At 49.6% G+C, this 8,100-nt stretch overlaps 1 pseudogene; it reads right to left on the minus strand.

Moving 5' to 3' along the window:
- Nucleotides 1-2,585: 2,585 nt before the first annotated feature.
- On the minus strand, nucleotides 2,586-7,523 carry LOC139235473 (zinc finger protein 595-like; annotated as a pseudogene).
- Nucleotides 7,524-8,100: the final 577 nt, after the last annotated feature.

Below are 8,100 nucleotides of genomic sequence, written 5' to 3' on the forward strand. Positions count from 1 at the left end.
GGCCTATATTCTCCAGCGTTGAGAAGAATGAGAGGTGACGCCCGCATCCCATGAACACATTTTTAAAAAGAGATGTGAGATGTTTAAATTTGATCAAGGACACCAGCCAAATTAATAGAGACACTCCCTGTCCTTCAGGACCTGTGTCCAGGGGAGAAGCTGATGGGTTTATCTGATCATCTTTGGGTTAAATGTTTAGTTCATCGAGCTGAGCAGCTCATGCAGCAACAAACACTCTCCAGTCGGGCACAGCATAGGTGAGATACAGAGTGAACCCATCGGGCAGTCCCCGACACAGATACTGAGGGACAGGAAGTGTCCGGGACACTGACATTTCTCACTCAATAAGGTATAAATTGATCCTATACGTCTCTGCATTAATCTTGGGCTTCATACCGCTCGAATCCTGCTCCTGTCTACCTTTCTTTAACAGCACTGAGCTCAACCCAGCCCATAATGAGCAGGGCTCAGGTAGGGTGGTTGCTAGGCACTGCAGTGATGTCATAAAGGTGGAGAGCTGGGACATCCTGTCTCAACACAAATCCCCCTGTTCATACTGAGAATCTCCGGGGAAGGCTCAAGGCCAAGAGTGTGGGACGCAACCAAGGGGGAAAGAGGAGGAGAGAAGGGGAGGTAAATCAAGGAGTGGGGACTGAGGGCCACCAAGCTTCAGTTTTGGAATCCTGTAGACTTCAGGAGGGATCAGTGAGTTCTGTAGTTTCAGGATCCAGGGAGAGAACAAGGTGCAGATGGGGAGACTGGTGTGGATTCCAGCACAGTGAGGATGTAGGGGGAGGGAGATTGTCTCGGGCCGTGTATTAGGGGTGTGGGAGGGACAAGAGAGGAAAGGTCAGAGGAGCAATTACTGCAGCAGTGTCCATCAATAGTGAGAGAGAGAAGGTGGGGGTCAGAGTGGGCCCTGCACATGCCGGTAAACTGTTTGTTTGCTGTGACCAGCTTTCCCTCTGTCACAAATAGCCTCCTGTAGCCCAGTGACACAAACAGCCCATTAAACACCACCAATGTTCTTTGGTATGGTGAGGTCTCCCTTTGTGAAACATCGGCTGTTGTTAAAGCTTCTTATTCTGACTCGCTCACAGTGAGACAGTATCCACTATCTCTTTTATTCCATGGGCTTCATCTTTGCTGGTATTGGTAACACGCTCAGGATTACTAAACACAAAACCTCGTCTGTTAATCACTTTCAGCTACTGGACTTAGCATGTGCCCCACAGCATCTCTCTCACCTTCAATGTGTGAATAGAGCATCACACCTGCAAAGCTGGTTTAAGTTTATATCCAGGCAGCAAATCTATTTAAGAAAAGCCTGTAGGCCGATGAGACGCTGTTCAGGTGCCAGTGTGCTGCTGGTTTGTCCGGCATTGTGCCTGTAATGGAAGATAACTGAACATTTCTCCCAGTGTAACCTTTGCTGTAATGAAATGTGTCTTTTAATAAGCCTCATGTCCTTGCTCACGTCTGCTGCAATTGTGCAGAACGAGGATGTGTGAAGTGATGGTGTTTGTATGGAGATGTGAAACAAGGTAATGGTATCTGTGTGTGGCAGTGACACAGCCTTGTGGTCACAGGCAGAACCATGCACCGATATTCTTGTGGTTATGGTTTGAGCAGGGTCAGTTCATGAACGCTCAAGCTAAGAGGTGCCAGGGATCGAGTGCAGAGGCAGTAAATAACATCTAAATATAAATTCCGATGTAGTTTATCTTCATTTATTCCTATTATAATAGCTTTTGCTGAATGTGGCCCATGCCTCGTGCCAGGATATTGGATCAGGCCCACCATAGAAAATGAGTTTGACACCTTGAGGTAGACAATGTCAACCGGATTACCCCATCCACCAACCTAACAACTTCTTTAGAAACTCAAGCTAGTTTATAAGATTTGACCTTGTTTACCAGAATCCATGTTCAGTATCTGTAATGGCCCGTTCCCTTTCCCCATGATCGAAAACAGCATCTCTCAGGCTCCCTTCAAGCACCTTCCCAGTGATCGAGGTCACGTTGATGGGCCTTCAGTTCCTGAGCTCTGACTTGTGCTCAATTTGGAAAATGGGAACTACATGTGCTACCTTCCAATCTCAGGGAACAACCCATGACTCTACTGAGCTGTTGGAGATCTGGGCAAGGGGCTGGCAGAGCACCCGTCCCATCTCTTTAAACACCCTTGGATGGATATCATCCACACCTTACAAATCAAGGTTAACCCGCACGGTGACTTTGCTGTCAGTGAAGAGTGATGAGAAAGACCAAAGTGCCGTTTGCCCTTCTCAGTGTGACCCTGAAGGACTGTGTCCATGCTGAAGTTCTTCCCCCATACGATCGTCCGCCCAGATTGTCCTCACTGAGCTCCAGCCAGGTGATGATAAACACTCGGGAAAGACAAAAATCTGCAGCAATGTGTTGAAAGCAACACGAATTTATTTGTCAATATCCCAAATATTAAACTCCAGTCCAGTGACAGGAGTTATTAACATCAGCGGAAACAAAGCCAAACTGTCAGAATGAACATGGTTCAGTTAGGATGTGATTAACAGCAGCAATAACAGCAGATCCCAACCCCTGCAGTCACTTGTGAACTCTCTGGTGCCTCAACAGATAGGATGACCAAGCGAATCCCTTCCCACACTCAGAGCAGGTGAACGGCCTCTTCCCGGTGTGAACTCGCCGATGTGTTTCCAGCTGGGACGGGCAGTTGAAACGTTTCCCAGTGTTTCCACATTTACACAATTTCTCCCCAGTGTGACTGCCCTTTTGTCTCTCCAAGTTGGATGATAAGCTGAGCATTGACCACACACAGAGCACGTGTATCATTTCTCCCCGCTGTGAATGGTGCTTTTTGCTTCCATGGTCAAAGGCTGATGATATTCTGTTCCCGATGAATCGAGTGACTCCGTCAGATCTTAATATGATGTTTGGTTTGAACCTCCAGTCGACAAATCCTCCCCTTTTAATCCCCTGTAAAGTGAATTTCAGACAGGAAAAAGGGTGGGTGAGAGAGAATCCACAAAAACACAAAGGCATGTTGAGAAATTGAGCTGAATGAGCTTGGTCATTTGTAGGGCCAGCACTCGAAATAGTAACCTTGAAAGCTGCCAGTTTGTACTAAAACCCAACTGGTTCATTAATGTCCTTCAGGGAAGGGAACCCACCTCCATTGACAGCCCCACATGGGGAATTGTTGATCTCACTGGGCCCAGAATAACTGGGGGTGAAACCCAGCAGCTTCTCCTCCATCTCTACTCCAACTCAAACTGATGCAACAAACAGACCCACACAGGAGGCCAGGTATCCAAAGCATCGTTCTAACATTTGCAGCATAGTTGAGAGGCGATCTACTTAAATTGCCCCAGATTTGGAAATCTGAGAGTCTAGATTTTGCTTTTTACCGGAATCCAGGTCAGCGATTGGAGCATGGGCAGGACCATCGGAATGGCCCAGGTACAGCAGGCGATGCGGCAAGCAGCAGAGGAGTGGTGAGGTCTGGGTGGAGTAACGGCGAGAGATCGGGGCTGAGAGATTGGGGCCCACAAGAGGCGAGAGTTCGGAGCGGAGAGATTGGGGCCAAGGAGAAGTGATAGTTCAGGGCGGAGAGATAGGGGCCCATGAGAGGCGAGAGTTCCGGGCTGAGAGCTTGGGGCCCACAAGAGGCTCGAGTTCAGGGCTGAGAAATTGGGGCCAAGGAGAGGCGAGAGTTCGGGGCTGAGAGATTGGGGTCAAGGAGAGGCGAGAGTTCGGGATTGAGAGATTGGGCCCACGAGAGGAGAGAGTTCGGGGCGGAGAGATTGGGCCCATGGGAGGCAAGAGTTCAGTGCGGAAAGATTGTGGCCAGGAGAGGCGAGAGTTTGGGGTGGAGAGATTGTGGCCCACGAGAGGCATGAATTCGGGGCCCGGAAGAGGCAAGGGCCCAGCGATAGCATGGGCCAGACCACACTGTGATCTATGGGCAGTAGGAGTATGTGCACCAAGTCTGTGCAGCAGTCGTCTTGTTTAACCCTTGCCACTGGACCAAGACCTCGCTCTGTCCAGCCCGTGTGACGGATGGTGCACAATGGATACACACTTTAAAAGAATCCACGCACAAGCATCTTCTACGCTTCAATATGTAGTTCGGGACCTGGAATATCAGGTCTCATATTGAAACATCTGTGAACTCATTCCTTTTTGGTGTGCAAGTGGGTCATCCTTGATTCAAGGGACTGCCTAATACTGTACAGGAGACCAGGGAGCGACTTCCGCATCCAGCACCCACCCTGCTACTGAGCGGCTGGGATTTACTGGGCCTGCTGTATAAATGGAACCAGTTGTTTTCATGGTTTGGGGGAGGCGCTGCCCCCGGGGTTTGCTGGTGCCGGGCCTGGCTCTCTGACTCGGGGCAGGGGGGAGCCGCACTCGGTGCTGCCCGGGGCGGGGGAGGGGGCCGCACTCGGTGCTGCCCGGAGCAGGGTGGGGAGCCGCACTCGGTGCTGCCTGGAGTGGGATGGGGGGCCGCACTCGGTGCTGCCTGGGCAGGGCGGGGGGGCCGCACTCAGTGCTGCCCAGAGCGGGGTGGGGGGCCGCACTCGGTGCTGTTCAGGGCCTGAGAGCTGCACTCGGTGGTGCCCGGGGCCTGAGAGTCACACTCGGTGGTGCCCGGGGCCCGAGGGCCACACTCGGTGTTGCCCGGGGTCTGAGAGCCACACTCGGTGCTTCCCGGTGCCTGAGAGCCACATTCGGTGTTGCCTGGGGCCGTGCTCTCTCCGCTCAGTCCCGGGGAGCCTCTCCGCACAGGGAGGTGCTCTCTGGGAACCAGCCCTTCCCACGCGTTGCCTCCCTGCTGATGGAGATAGGGCGTATTCCCGCGGGCGGAGCGCTCTGGGTACAATCAATCGCCATTGTCAGGGAGTGATACAGCACGGAAGGCCATGCGACCCATCGTGTCTGTGCCGGCTCTTTGGTGGAGCTGTTCAATGGTTCTCACTGCTCTGCTCTTTACCCATAGCTCAGCATATTTTTCCCGGCAAGTATTTATCCAATTGCCTTTTAAAAGTTACTATTGAATCTGCTTCCACCACCCTTTCAGACAGTGCATTCCGGATCGTAACAATTCACTGGGTAACAAATGATCCCACATCTCACCTCTCGTTATTTTGCCAATCATCGAAAGTCTGACCCCTCTGGTTACCTTACCTAATGCCACTGGAAAGAATTTCCATATTTACTCTTTCTGGTAAATCATTCTTAATTTTGTACATCTCCGTCAAATCTCCTTTTACCCTTTCCTACTCTCTGGAGAAAACTTCACCAGGCTCTCCACATCACGGAAGTCCCACATCCCTGGCACCGTTCCTTCTGCACCTTCTGTAAAAGCTTGGCATCATTCCGAAATTTTGGAGCCCAAACTTGAACACAATTGTCCAGCTGAGGCCGAACCAGTTTTTTTATAAAGGTTTGACAAACTAAACATCAAATGCTGATATTTTTCTAATGGGGTTTAAAGGGCGAGGTCCATCCAGTCAGTTGGATGTGTCAATGAGACTGCGAACCTCAAGAAGCGCATTTGGAGTGGAGAGCCAGGGATATGCTGTGTAACTGGGCGCAAACACTCCTGCACTCCCCACACGTCACTTGTTTCCTATTTGGCATGAAAGTAACGTGTTAGTTGCAACAATTCATTTCATTTGATTTCAAATAGTTTAGTATAGAAATTGAATTATGTTTCTATGATTTTTTTCCCCCCAACTCAGATTCAAGGCCTGAATTTTTCGCTTTGATTGTGTACAGTCACAGAATTCCAACTCTGCGACTGTACATTGCAATTCCAACCCTGGGACTGTATATGGGGATTCTAACCCTGGGAGTGTATGTGGGCATTCTAACCCTGGGGGAGAGTACATGTGGATTCTAACCATGGGACTGTATATGGGGATTCTAACCCTGGCATTGTACATGGGGATGCTAACACTGGCACTGTACATGGGGATTCTAACCCTGTGACTGTACATGGAGATTCTAATCCTGAGACTGTACATGGGGATTCTAACCCTGGGACTGAACATGGGGATTCTAACCCTGGGACTGTATAGAGGTTTTCTAACCCTGGGACGATACATGGGGATTCCAACACTGGCACTGTACATGGGGATTCTAAACCTGGAACTGTACACGGAGATTCTAACCATGGAACTGTATATCGTGTCCAGGCGCTCGGGCCCCCTTTGGAGACGACCAGGCCTCTACTTCCCCGCAGTGCTCCAGGTGTGGTCTAGCCAGGGCTTTGTGCAGCTGCAGAAGGCTGGCAGCACCCATGGAATAGTATCAAGAGAGGTAGCTTGGTAGTGACTTTCATTTTAAACTTTAAATCAACTTGTGAAACTTATAAATAACTTGGGAAAATGTTTTTAAAACTCCAGAAGAAACATTTAAAACTTCTTATAAAACTTTTAACCAACGTGGAAGAACTTACAAGAATTCTTTTCTTTTAATTTTTTTTTAAATTAAGGAATTGAATAGTGCACCCCAATCTAACTAGAACATAGTTTGGTGTGTTTTATTAGCATCATTTTCAGTCATTTGAAACCGGGTTACACACGATGATACCTGGCGAGCAGGTGTGCCTCCGACCAGGTGTCCTGGACATCAACCTCCCGCCTCCTGCATCCCTCCAGAGGCGGGATTTCATCCCTTCATTTATTTATTTATTTGTCTATATCCCAAATATTAAACTCCAGTCCAGTTACAGGAGTTATCATCAGCAGGAACAAACCACAATTGTCAGAATGAACATGGTTGAGTCAGGATGTGATTAACAGCAGATTTCAACCCCTGCAGTCAGTTGTGAACTCGCTGGTGTCTCAGCAGGGTGGATGACCGAGTGAATCCCTTACCACACTCAGAGCAGGTGAATGGCCTCTCCCCAGTGTGAACTCGCTGGTGTCTCAGGAGGTGGGATGACCGAAAGAATCCCTTCCCACACTCAGAGCAGTTGAACGGACTCTCCCCCATGTGAACTCGCTGGTGTCCCAGCAGGTCGGATGACCGAAAGAATCCCTTCCCACACTCAGAGCAGGTGAATGGTCTCTCCCCAGTGTGAACTCCCTGGTGTGTCAGCAGGTGAGATGGCTGAGTGAATCCCTTCCCACACTCAGAGTTGGTGAACGGCCTCTCCCCAGTGTGAACTCGGTGGTGTCTCAGCAGGTCAGATGACCGAAAGAATCCCTTCCCACACTCAGAACAGGTGAACGGACTCTCCCCCATGTGAACTCGCTGGTGTGCCAGCAGGTCGGATAACCGAAAGAATCCTTTGCCACACTCAGATCAGGTGAATGGCCTCTCCCCATTGTGAACTTGCATGTGTGTCAGCAGGGTGGATGAGTGAGTGAATCCCTTCCCACACACGGAGCAGGTGAATGGCCTCTCCCCAGTGTGAACTCGCTGGTGTGACTGCAGGAGGGATGACTGAGTGAATCCTTTCCCACACACGGAGCAGGTGAATGGCCTCTCCCCAGTGTGAATGCGTCGATGAATTTCCAGTTCTGATGGCGACCTGAATCCCTTCCCACAGTCCCCACATTTCCACGGTTTCTCCATGGTGCGGGTATCCTTGTGACTCGCCATGGTTGGATGATCAGTTGAAGCCTCGCCCACACACACAACACATTTACAGATTCTCCGCGCTGTGAATGGTGCGATGTTTCTTCAAGCTGTGTAACTGATTAAAGCTCTTTCCACAGGCAGTGCCATGGAACACTCACTCGGGTGTGTGTGTCTTGGTGCCTTTCCAGTCACACTGATATTTACAATATTGTCCCACAGGCAGGACAGACAAACATTTCTCCTTCCACTTTCAAAGTCCGATGATATTCAGGTCTTGATGAATCGATTGACTCCGTCAGATCTTGACGCGGTTTGGTTTGTGTTTCCTGTCTGAAAATCTCCCCTTCTAATACGCTGTAAAAGGAGATAACAAAACTCATCACTGTCAGTACAAGACACAAATTCAGAATAGACACATCTCGGGGCCAAGTTTCGACAGCAGTTGCTCCTATTGTTTTGGAGTATCCTATAAATCACAATTCTCCACGTTTAGTTTGTTCCACTTTCA

The sequence above is a fragment of the Pristiophorus japonicus genome, chromosome 23, assembly GCF_044704955.1.
Source record: "Pristiophorus japonicus isolate sPriJap1 chromosome 23, sPriJap1.hap1, whole genome shotgun sequence".
NCBI classification, from domain to species: Eukaryota; Metazoa; Chordata; class Chondrichthyes; family Pristiophoridae; genus Pristiophorus; species Pristiophorus japonicus.